At 33.7% G+C, this 13,806-nt stretch overlaps 1 protein-coding gene across 6 annotated transcripts in view; it reads right to left on the minus strand.

Annotated features, from left to right (window-relative positions):
* VPS13B (vacuolar protein sorting 13 homolog B) overlaps positions 1-13,806 on the minus strand; it is a 626,989-nt gene that overhangs the window by 276,565 nt on the left and 336,618 nt on the right. The gene's annotated exons all lie outside the window — the stretch shown is intronic.

A 13,806-nucleotide genomic window follows, 5' to 3' on the forward strand; every position in this document is an offset into this window, starting at 1 on the left:
CTGTTTACCAGAATGACAGGATATTAATTACTGTGTATTTCATTAATATCTATTCAATCACCAAACTGAAGCAGTAACATTGCAATCCTGGAACTATGCATATTTTTTCCCCTATTTTTTGGATAATTCTTAAAGTTGAGTGGAACTATACCTCAGTTTTATCAGGTGTTAATTAAAATCACCTGGAAATACTGAGGTTGTGTTTCACTGAACATGAGCTTCGTGACTTCTATTCAGAACTTTAATGACTGTGAGTGTGTTCAATGCCAAAGACATGCTGTCCACAGTGTGTTTGATAAGCTGACATGGGACAGGAATTCTTTTCACTGTTGTGTCAGTTTATCAAACCCATACCTGGACGACAGTCAGTTCAGTTAGAGGACAATAGAATCCTGAATACAAAGCATTACTTCCCTTTGAGAAGCAATATACTCTAAGATGTACAAATGCCACAGGCATATGTATATAACAATCTGCATTAAATAAATGCCGCAATAAATAAAATTCACAGAAATTGGTTCAAAAGCTCCCATTATGACCAGCTATTAAGGTATATCTTAGGAATTTGTCTAATGAAGTTGTTTATTAAGAAAAACTTTAATATTCATACATGAAATTTTTACTTTTTCTTTATATTCATTAGTGATTTACATGGAAATATAGTGAATGAACACACAGTTTAATATTAAGGTACAACCAACTGAACTTAAAAATTTCTTTTTAATTCTGATCAAAATTATATTTTGAATTGTATGATTTGACACTGACTTGACTATGTCAGGTAGACTTATAGATGAATGATGTTGAGAAAAAAGTTTTCACAACTTAAGATTTCATTTTAACATTTAGGTATGTCAAAACTAATTTATGGCTATAAAGGTGAGAATGGTGGCTGTCTTCTGGAGTGTAGGGTACTGGGTGCGAAAGGAAGGAGGAAAGTTTCTCTTTGCGTACTGGGTGTGTTGTGTGGTTGTAACGTAGCTATGTACATATGTAAAAGTTCACTGAGCTGTATACAAATGATTAGTGCACTTTCCTAAATGTAAGTTATAATTCAATAAAAAATAAAAAGATATGAAAAAAAGTACAAACCAGAAAAAAAATTAGATTTGTGCTGATTTTTTTTTTATCTAATCTTTGCAGTCACATTTGTATTTTTCATTCCATTCCTTTGTCAGTGTGGAATGACTTTCAGGTATCTAGTTTTTGCTCAGAGCTTAATGTTAGAAATGATGCATAAGAAAAGTATTTCCTCAGTCCTCAGCACAGAGGATGCACGGTCTCCCAACAGAGAAGTATTTTTAGTACATAAAACAGGTAAAACTGTAGTTTATTTTAGGGCAGTGACCTAGTGGACACAGAATAAAATGAGAAATAAACATAAATTTATGTATTAATAGCTATTGTTTAAATTGTTACCTTAGAAAATAATTTCCTTGATCTCATGTAAAAATTAGAAGGATTTTTGGATAGCAGCATCTCAGTGGTCAGCAAGTACTCTTAAATAATGTATAGAAGTAATTTATTATTAATCCCACATATTAAATGAACACATAGATGCTTGCTTCCTAACTTGCTTTGTAATTAGTTTTGATACTTGTGGAGGAGATATGAAGGCTGAAAACAGACACTGGTCAACAAAGGGTAAAATGGGCCTCCCTCAAACTGCAATTACAAAGCCAGCACTGCCGCTCACATTTACACATTTCTTAAACTCAAAGCTGGTCAAAGATTTTTTACCTCTCTACCTATCAATCATCTGTCTTTCCTACTGAATCCTTTTAGGATGCTGAATCGGTACATTATATGAATAACTATAAGAACACACATGCAGGTTACTCTTAAGTTATAGTATTCAGTCTTTGTTATTAATAAGAAAAAACGTATTCTTCCTTTACATCACAATGTTTTACTGCTCTTTTTTTTTAAAGAGCTGTCTTATATGCCAGTGGTTCTGATGAACAATGATCATATTCTAGAAACTCTGAAGATGTATCTGAAAGGTACACTATGCTTTCTCTCACGTGCCTTTAAGCCCAGAGGTATTTAGATAATAATGTCACATGATAATGTAAGTGCCTCAATAAAAACACACAATCAGGAAACACATCATAAGATACTACATATCCAACATACGGTATGTAACAAGAATGTATTTCAAATATATATAAGAAAGATTTTCCAACTTAATAATAAAAAACCGTTATTACGTGAAACCAAACATATTCTACTATTCTGCAGCTTTTCAATGTGAGTTTCTACAGGAAAGCATCAAAAATATCAATAAAAAGCATTAAATACATTTAATGTAACATTCCAAAATTTATGACAGTAGAACTTATAGTCATTTTCAACACTGTTATTGAGGTAGCTTTTGGCAGCAAGTAGAAACACATTCGTGGAAACCTACATCCTGCTACAGGAAGCCACAAAAGACGCAGCTACTTTGGTGAGGGCCAAATATAAATCCACGGCCTTCACACTAGATCAGCTGAAAAACACGACAGGGACTAAAAGTCTGCCAACAGTATTTTCAAATAAAGCTTTTAGGCAAGTTACTCTAAATACCTACTATCCCAATCTCTCTTGATTTGCTAAAAGAGTTATTTTGAAACCAACACTATGCATTATAGGATTAGGGACATAAAGTCACTAGATATGAAACATACCTCACCAAAACCCAACACAATGGTTATTCTGAGAACATGATATAGAAAGAAAATTAGGAAGAAATTAATGGTTGGGAAAGAAAGGGCATAGTTCTGTGGAGATCTGTAGAATTTAATCTTTACAATGTATCTGGGAACTACAGCTTAGTGTTAAAGTAGATGATAAGCTAGGTTTTAGGAGAAACTGTAAAGACATACAGAGGAGCAATGCCATATGTGTGCTGCACATTCATCAGGAATAAAGAAAGCCTATTATTGATATTTCCAGAAAAAGAATAATTTTCCTATTTTGAAATAAAGACAAATTTTCAAAGCATACATGCCCAACTGTTTATGATGTTAAGCTCATCTAAAGGTTGTTAATCTCATCTAAGAATTTCTGTAGGTCATATGCTTCAATTATCAAGTGTTTGAGCCTATGAATATTGTTGAAGTATACATGTAAAACAAAATAAAAAATTAAGTCAATCTCAACCACGAATTTCACTGGTCACTAACATCAATATAATGTTAGTTCATATTGCGAACATTAACCCTTTGAGAAATCAGGACAACCATTAGAGAGTTAAAAGTTACAAAAAGATACTCTCAACATTTTAACGTATGAAACAACTCTGTTGCCTGCGGATATCTTGAACTACATCAAGGTCTGTTTATTTAAACCTTTAGCAAGGTACTTGATTCCTGATTTTTAGTAAACTATGATTTTAAAAATCTTAGTACAGTGATTATATATACACATTAAAGTTAATAAAAAATTAAAAGACATTCTATAGTAGTTTAAAAAAAATTATGTTTGTTTTACAAGCTTCCAGTAAAACTTCCATTTAGGAAATATGCATGTTTTGTGTTGAGCATCTATGCTTCTGAAACATTACTCATAGAATTAATTTTTATAATGAAAGTTAAATTTCTCAATCAACTATGTCAGAACAAAGCATGTTTTTTCCCACTCTTTCTGTATTGGTGGTGTCGCATCAGGCTCACAGTGAGAGACGGAGAGCAACCACTATTGCAAAAGTTGCCCATAAAAAAGCAATAAACAGATGGAAAACAAATTTTGTATATAATGCTGGAAGAATTCTATTAATTCAAGTCTCTAAGAGTGGAAATACATCAGCTCCCCTAACTTCTATACTTCCTTAAAGGTAGAATTTCATGAATTAAATTGCTACAGATATGGTACACCTGTCAGAAGCCTCATTTATAAAAGATGTCTTTAAAAAGTTTGCCAAAATTACCATGGATTTTTCATATAATGCTCGTAGACAATTTTTAAAAGACTGAAATTCTCTATGGAGAAAAGCTGAAACTCAATACTAGATTCAAATCTATTAAGTACTGAATGCACTAAAAAGGATTAGCAAATGTCTACAAAAAAGGTATGGCTGAAAAATTCAACAACTGACAAAGTTTTTAAAGAGCTATGGGATAAATTAGTCACAGATAAAATCCCATAAGGGACATCAGAAGACCCACAAATATTAATGGCATGAGCCAAAAGCTGTATGCAGAGGTTCACAAATGTCCAATTACAAGGATATAGTTTCCTCAAGTAAAAGATTAAAGTTAAGAAACTTTGCAATTAAAAATATTACAAAAGAAAAAAAAGTTCTGTTTTGAACATTTTGAAATTCTTCTAACAAATAAAATATTTTGGGAAAAAATAAAAACTAAATTTTACTGTTACAATCACTAGTTTATTATTTAAGTCTTTTAGGGTAAGTATTTACAAGACAATGAATTTTAGATAACGTGACAGTAATGATACAGGGAGTCAACATGTAATCTTAAATGGCTTCCAAACTTACATACCTAATTCTATAAGCCTTGTTTTCAGGTATGTAGCTTAAACACAATATTTCTCAATTGCACAGGATTAGAGAACATATATTGAGTTTATCAACAAATCTATGTAAATATTCTTATCTGGTCATGACTCACTTTAGAGTTTACAATAAGTGTGAGAAAAAACTGGATCAAGATCAAAATCATGAGCTAGGGATGCCAATGGGGAGCCATTTTCTGTGGATCCAAAAGTAGTATTCAGCACAACCTGATAAAAGTTCTTTTCAAATAGACAGGTTCAAATGCCCTCAAGGACCAAAGACCTCAAACACTAGAATTATGAGTTTTCACCATAAATTACGGCTTTAATATCTATCATATTAAGTCCGCCCCAGCTTGGAGTATTTTCCAAAACCTAAGGAAAATGCATAGAAAATACACAAAAACTGGTACCTAAGAGTTTTTTCAATTTATTCACTGTTAACAAGAATGCTATTTTAAAAAAAACCTGACATCTAAACAGCAATAAAATTTAATGGAATATGAATGTGAAACTTCAAAAAAATTAACTTTCAAACTTAATGTCATACCTTGGTTAACTGAGTTAGTTAAATTAAAGCCAGTCTGTCTTAAAAGAAACTCAGTTTCAGGCAGTAAGATATAGTGGTAAAGAGCATGGGCAGTGGGAACTGGTTCTCCTACTTATTTTATGTGTGACCTAGGAGAAATTATTTAATGTCTGTAGACTCAGTTTTTTTCATCTCTAAAATACAGATAACTGTAATACCTGACTCTTAAGGTTATTGTGTTTCGGAAGCGTTGCACTGAAGCATCAAGTAGAATCTTTTGACACAAAACATGCAATAGATGTTAGCCATTGCTGCTGCTACCACACCTACTGCTGCTGATACTAACATATTACATTGCAGAAGGGATCGTTAGACACGGGTGCAGAAGGCCAAAGAAAGGGGACATTACTTCTAAGTAAACTGATTATGAAACGTTTCAAAAAGAGAGAAGGATTTAAGTGAGACATTAAAAGACAGATGTGAGTCTTAAAATGTTTTCTAAATTAACAATGTTGAGTACCAAAGAAAAAGATTTTTAAAGAATCCATAACCTCATCAATATAAAGTTTTTATAACAAAAACTTTGAAAAACTGAGCTGGAAGAAAGCTGTATTTCAAGTAAGTTGAAAATGCATGCATAAACAAGGGCCATAGAAAAGAACTATAAGCATTACTGGGGTAAATAAAATATTTAACTTGAATAAGTGTCTTACGTAAGAAAGTAATTAGTGGGAAGATTTGAAGTCTAGGTTGAGGTCAGTTCACAGAAGAAGATGCATTAAAAGACAGGGATTTTGTCATGTTAAAAACTGAGCACTATGACAGATATTAAACAGAGCTGCTATCATCAAATAATGTTTCAAAGTGGTACACTAAAGTCAAAACCGCCTACAATACTTTAATTCACATAGTAGTGCTGAACTGTTAATCACTTGGCCTTTGCAGTTTAAGTGGTAACAGAACACTTGAGCTACAGCAATTTCAGTTTCCTACTGGTACTGACCTATTTGTTCTCAAGGATCATCCTAATAGCTATTTCACTGAAGGAAACAACTTAGTTTTCCTTTTATATTTTCTCAGGTATAATAATGTTTTGAAAACTGGTAAATCGTGGTCACAATATGTTCTACAAAAGTTTTCATGGAGCTTTTTAGTAATGGAGAATACTTTGTTGGCTAGAGGCAGAAAAGCAGACCTTAAAGACACTTTTGACCATCTAAAACAGCTAGTTTAAAAACAGACAAGTGTTTCTGAATATAATGACACTGAAGGATGCCCTCTGTCTATACATATACATGGATATATACATATTATTGCAGTAACACAAATGCTAGCTGCAGAACACCATGTAGAGTACAATCCCATTATTTAAAACAGACAGCAACATCACAACCACACACACCACACACACAAACACACATACACATGGTCTAAAAGAATGTCAACAAAATTATTAACAGGGGCCACAGAGTAAGGAAATGGTCAGCACTCAGAGTAAGCCTTGGAATTCCATTTTCTATGCACACACTTTGGTATTATTTGTTTGTTTTAATTTTATTTTAAAAAATCTTCCTATTATAGGCTTATTAATAGATTAAAGGTAGATTTGATACAAAAAGGTGTCATTCTACCAGTTTCTAAATTATTTAACTTTTTATTTTAACTTATATTTTAATTTGATAAGATGACTCAGTAGTGATAAACTAAATTTTAAACAATATTTTTTAAAAATTTGGAATAAAAAAGAAAAACAGATAAATTAAAAGGCACTAAAAAAGTGATGTATTTTACTTACACAGTCTAATGAATAATTAACGTTCATGTTTCTATTCCTTTGGCTACTTTTAAAAAGAAAAAAATTTGAACAGAATTGAAGAACACTTTTCTCTATTCCTTCCTGTGAAAACTGCAAAACTGGATGGAACTTCTGGAATCATTCTTTCCCTATGTAATAATTTTAAGATGCAGGACAGAATCATTGTAAGAACACTTATAGCAAAAATGGGACCATGAAAAAAGGTGTGGGGTGCAAATTTATAACTTCTGATTTTGCTTATTTCATCAATCCAGGCAATGTGGGTGGTACTGTAGACAAAGCATGAATTATTAATGATATCAAACCTATCACAGTTTCACTACGTAATTTCACTGACTCAAATGATGTGGCTGAGGTTTTGAGTTCCATGAAGGGGGTGTACCATAAGTTCTAGTCAAAAATACATATCTATCATTGGTGTCAAATATATTGTAGGCAGTCAATAAATATCTATTGAATAACTGAAATAATTAATTGGTGTATGTGTAATAAATGAATTAAATGAATAAATTAATGCATGCACACATGTAACGGAATGGCATAAATGTCTCAAAGATCCCTACTGTTCTAATGATTGATATATAGGGCTATTTATTCCTTTTCTCATATGGAAAGCTATTCTTGAAAAATTATTTAAAACGATGAAAACCAAGTCAAACTATTTTGAAATAGTATTCAGGATCACAGTCAATGAATTTTTTAGAAAAGTCTTAGGAAGAGAAATAATATAAATCCAATATAATTTTCTTTATAGCAATTATACTATAAAACGGCTTAAGATCATGACTGAGACCTATTTCCATTTTTTAACAGAAACAACCATAAACACTACAGTTCATGAGCTGTAGATGATGTACCAGCATTTGTAGAACATAAAGTTTCTAAAAATATATAAACTATTTCTATAAGAAAATAGTAACCAAATTTATCAAATTCTTAATATGCTTAAGTTACGAACACATTTAAACATTTTAATTAAAATACTTTATAATCCCTATTTTATTTTAATTTCCTTAAATCAGTCTATGAAGTAACACCATTGGCATATGTAACTTTTTAAAAAGTCTGCCCTTATAACCTTTCATTCTTAATTGTTTCTCTGTTGAGATAAGAGCTTGAATCATCTCTCCGGAAAAGACGTTGGGTAAGATAAAGCAAAGATCTTACTATTAGGCCAGAGTGAGCTTCAGAACTTCATTATAAGTCAGGGAAATGGCTGAACACACCACAGAATAGGAAAATCTCAGGCTGAATTGAAAGGAAACTGGGAGATGGTCTTGTCTAAATCAACAGGCGAGGAGGAGGCAGGTGAAGAAGGTAGACAGTGAAGAAAGGAGCTCATGACCATAAACAGCTGGGCATGAAGACTGAATAAATAACATGTTATACATGTTCTGTTGTTTTCTAGTGGGTCAGATGGTTTTTAGAATAATAAGGTATGAATTCATATGAGGTATTAGTAACTTAATGGAAGTTTTATATTTTACATTTTCTGAGTCAAAGATTCTAAAATAAACAACCACTATCAACTGAAAGCTTGTGAAAATTCTGAAGTTAAAAAGAGACTCCACTTAGTGATCTTGTTAGGGACTGGGTGGGAAGGCATGGGAGAGGAGGCTACTCGCTGTTTGTCATAGAACCTTTTATAATGTTTGAACTTTTAGTATTAAAATTATTAACCTTTATTAAAAATCTATTTTTTAAAAAAATCCTCTTTGTTCAAAACTTTTGGGAACCATTGATCCCATCTGCTATACAAGGTGTGGTCCCTGAAGCAGCACATTAGTATGATCCAGCACAAGCGTCATACCCACTCACTCAGGAGCTTGGTAGAAATGTGGAATTTCAGGCCTCCTGTCTTTTAACAAGACCCCTAGGTGATCTGTATGCATGTTGACCTCAAGAAGCACTGGTCCAATTCAACATTTTCAAAAATAAACTCCTGATCCCCACCTGCCAAACCCTCAAACTAAATCCAACCACAGTTTGCCTTCCCACAGTTAATTTCATCCTTCTGGGTACTTACGCCATACAACTGAGGAATTATCCTTATCTCCTCTGTTTCAAACCCCATCTGCAATCCATCTGCAAATTCTCTTGGCTCTACCTCTAAAAATCTCCAAAATCTGACCACTTCTCACTATCTCCGCAGCCACAACCCTGAGCCAAACCACCATCATCTCCTGCCAAGATTACTGCAACAGTCACAAACCCTTGCCCTTCCCTGCCTACAGTCTACTCTTCACATGTTGGCCTGAATTATCTGCTCAAATATAAACTGAACCATACCGCTTCTCTGCTCAAACCCTCTGAGGGCTTCTCATTTGATGAAGAAATCAACTCCCTAATAATCAAAAGAACTTCATATCACATATTCAGTTGACTCAAACAATAGAAATAACCCTCCAAATAATTCCTTTAGAGATCACTATCCAAATCCCACTTGCTCTTTTGAACTGTGAGTCGCTTTGTTGCTAAATACACATTCCACCTTTTTTCTCTTTGTCGATCTTTAGTCCCTGCTAGCAATAACTTCATTTCTTTCTGTAGGTAGGTATCTGGTAAACAACAAAAGCATAACTTCAAAATTGTGCAGGTGTGAATTACTGTCTCCCACAACTATAACTCACTTAAAATAATAGCCAAAGTCCTCACACTAGTCCGTGAGGCTCCTCCATAGTGTCTCTTACCTCACAGCCTACTATGTCCCCCCGCACATGCTGGTTCAGCTGCCATTGGCTTCCTCAGCAAACTCGTGCCTCAGGATCCTGTGCTTTCTCAGTGAGATGTCCAGCTCCATCTCCCCATTTCCTATCTGCCTCCCCACTGCATTGCCTCCACAGCACTGATTATATTCTACACTAGAACATTTATTTGTAACTGTAACTATTATCTCCTCCATTAAGAGTAGGGATTTTTCTTGATCTTGTTCACTGATGTACACTCATTACCTAGCCCAAGTGAGTGATAGATGTCCTTTGATTTCCCCGTCCCACAACAAAACCTCTCTGCTTATAGCCAGACAAGGCAAATAATTCCAGAGATGAAGAGTACCCAGTTTCCATTCATCCAGGAAGGGTGCTTCTCTCTCTAGAACTTAGTGCCTCTGGACCCTTCTGTGATATCAATCTTTTATTTTTTTTTCTTGAATCAGCTTTACTGAGACATAATTGACATCCCACAATATTTACCCATTTGAGGTATACAATTCAGTGCTTTATTTTGTATACTATCATTGTACTCATTATACATCTTTCATTGTACCTCACTACTAGATTCCAATTCTAGAACATTTTTATCACCCTAAAAAAAATCTTATACCCATCAGCAGTCATTCTTTTTTCCCCTCCTAAAAACACTTCTACTTTCTGTCTCTATGGATTTGTCTATTCTGGAAATTTCACACTGAAGAATCATATAAGATGTGGCTCTTTGTGCTTCGCTTTTTCCCTTCATGTGCTTTCAAGGTTGATCCATGTTACAGCATATATTTCACCCCTTTCTACGGCAGAATAATATTCTACTTTATGGGCATGAGGCCACAATATGTTTAGCCATTCATCAGCTGATGAACCATTAGGTGGTTTCAACTTTGGGCTATTATGAATAGCACTGCTATGGACATTGGTGTGCATGCTTTTTTGAGGATGTATGTTTTCAATTCTCTTAGGTACAAACCTAGGAGTAAAATTCCTGCATCATTTGCTAACTCTGTGTTTAACCTGATGATGAATTGCCAAAGAGTTTTCCATAGTTGCTGCACCATTTTACATTCCCACTAGAAATGCATGAGGGTTCCAATTTCTCCACATCTGCTGCGTTTTTGATTACAACCATTCTAATGGGTGTAGTCTTGATTCGAATTTCCCTAGTGACTAACTAGGTTGAATATTTTTACATGCGTGTATTGGCAATGTTTATATTTTCTTTGGATATAAATCTATTCAAATTCCTTTGCCCATTTTTAAACTGGGTTTTCCTTCTATCACTGAGTTGTAAGAGTTCTTTATATATTCTGTATATAAGTCTTTCATTAGATACGTGATTTGTAAATATGCTCTCCTATTCTGTGGATTGTCACTTTCTTAATAGAGTCCTTGGCAGCACAAAAGTTTATAATTTCGATAAAGTCCATTTTATCTATTTTTCTTTTGTCCACCATGCTTTTGGTGTCATTTTAAAGAAACTATTACCTAATCCAAGGTCACAAAGATTTACTCCTATGCTTCCTTCGAAAAGTTGCAGAACTTTCTCTCTTAAATTTAGGTCTCTGATCCACTTGACTTAATTTTTGTGTATAGTGTCAGGTAAGAGTCCAATTCCATGTGGATATCCAGATGTCTGAGTGCTGCTTGTTGAAAAAAAAAATACTGTTTGCCATTGAATTGTCTTGGCTTCTTTACCAAAAACCATTTGATAGTAAAAGTGATGGTTTATTTCTGGACTCTCAATTCCATTCACTGATCTATATGGCTGTCCTTACACCAGTACTCCACTACATTGATTACTGCTATTTTGTCATAAGTTTTAAAATCTGGAAGTGTGAGTCCTCAACTTTGTTCTTCTTTTCCAAGATTATTCTGGCCATTCTGGGTCCTCTGAAATTCTATGAATAATTTCCATATTAACTTTAGAAATTTTATCAATTTTTACAAAGAAGCTAGCTGGAATTTTGATGTGGATTATGTTGAGTCTGCAGATCATTTTAAGGAGCACCGACATCTAAAACTACTAAGTCTTCTGCTCTTTGTGCATGGGATATAATTCTATATATTTAGATCTTCTTTCATGTCTTTCAACAACGTTTTGTAGTTTTCAGAGTATAAGTTTTATACTTCTTTTCGTAAATTTATTTGTAAGTATTGAATTCTTTTTGATGCTGTTATAAATGGAATTGTTTTCTTAATTTCACTTTTAGATAGTTCACTGCTTACTGTTCTTGTGAACTTGACTTTTATACAGTTGCCACTTGGTATCTGTGGGTAACTGGTTCTAGGATCTTCTGGGATACCAGAATCCACAGACACAAAACTCACTACACTCCTACAGACAGCCCTCCCTATCCATGGCTCTGCATCCGTGGATTCAACCAACCACAGATTGTGTAATACTGTATTTACTATTGAAAAACAAAATCCACGTACAAGTGGACCCATGCAGTTCAAACTTCTGTTGCTTCAAGGGTCAACTGTATATTGATTTTTTTTGATCCTGAAACCTTGTTGAACTAGTTTATTTGTCCAGTAGGTTTTCAAGAGGATTCCCTAGGATTTTCCCCATACAAGATCATGCCATCTGCAAACAGACGTATATTCCTTACAAGCTGGGTGCCTTTTATTTCATTTTCTTACCTACCGTCCCAGGCTAGAACCTCTGGTATAACGTTGAATAGAAGTAGTGAGAGCACATAACTTGTCTTGCTCCGGATCTTAAGGAAAAAGCATCTGGTCTTTGACCATGAAGTATATCAGTTGTGGGTTTTTGCTTTTTTTTAATAGATGCCATTTATCAGGGTGAAGAAGACAGAAAAACCAAGATAGAAAGAAGAAACACAAACAGATTAAAAGAAAGAGGAAGTATAAACCTATGGAAAGGGAGCAGGAAAATGAAATGACTAAATTACTAACTGACTAAATAATTGAGGGACTAAATGACAGAAAATATGAATTTAAAAATAACTCTGAAAGGAATTCAGAAGAAATATATTCAGAAATGCTCTGTCATTAGTTCAGTATATGTTTTTGGAAAAACGTGAAAATTCCGTGCGCCTCAGTTTTGCCAATGAGAAAAAGAAAGTAAGGGCATTTATTCTATAAACATACTATTTGTTTACAAATTTTTATGTATTCTGTGTGAGGTAGGATGTGAGGCACTGCAGATCTAAAGAGATAATGTACATTTTATCCTTAATTTACTTTTTGCCATTATATTTTATATTCTATAAAGTAAGTCAAACTATCAAAGTAGTGAAACGGAAGGAAAAGAGATACAGGGAAAGAAAGTCAGAAATAAAAAAAAAAAAGAAAGGAAAAATATGAAAAGGGAAAAAGTAAAGACAGATGGAAGATACAAAAAGGGAAGGAAAAATTAGGCCTGAACAAAAATAGGGAGGTAAATAAGGACCCTCACAAATGACTGAAGAGCCAGAGAGGGAAAGGGTAGAGAAGGGGAGGGGGTATGTTCGTGGTTTGTTTTATTGATGGCAATAGGGTCTTTTAAAAATCTGAAACATATTTCTTTCACCAAAAGTAAAGTAGGAAACTCTTTGAGGATCACTTACTTCTAAAGTGGAAAAGAAAAGATAAATATACCTTAAAGAATTTCCAAATGTTAGAAAATTAAATTGTTTCTCTAAAAGGGTTCCCCTGTAATCCTTTCTCTAGATATCAAGCAGGTCACAAGACATGCGCTGTGATCTTGGCTCTATCATTACTTGACATCATTATTCTTTTGGATCCTCAGGTTCCTACTCTATAAAATAATGAAGTTGGATTAGTTCATTCCTAATGCTTCCTTCAGTTCTGACACCCTTAAATTTCACATAAGCTAGCAAAATAAAAACTTATCTAAGGGATGAAGACCATAAGCTACCCAAAAAAAGTAATACAAGAGAGAGCAGGGTATGTAATTCAAAGTAAAAAAATATCAACTTGAATAATGGGGAAAAAATGAGAAAACAAAATCCCTAGGTCCACTTTAAGTAAAAAATAGCTATCACCCTCTAGGTGGTAAATACGTTACAAAACTCAGAATCTTTCCTAGCAGTAACAGTTACTGGAGAACAGTAGAAATTTATTTATTTTTTTTACAAGAGTGAGAGAGGAGGACATCTGAAAAACAGACCAGCAGGAAAATAAGACACTTGTTCATCTGTATTTCTGTGACTTTTCCCACTTGGTTTTATTTGCAACTGTACTTTTATGTCTGGCAGCAGTGCCAACTTCAGTATGAATGATATATTAGT

This window comes from Camelus dromedarius, chromosome 20 (assembly GCF_036321535.1).
Source record: "Camelus dromedarius isolate mCamDro1 chromosome 20, mCamDro1.pat, whole genome shotgun sequence".
NCBI lineage: Eukaryota > Metazoa > Chordata > Mammalia > Artiodactyla > Camelidae > Camelus > Camelus dromedarius.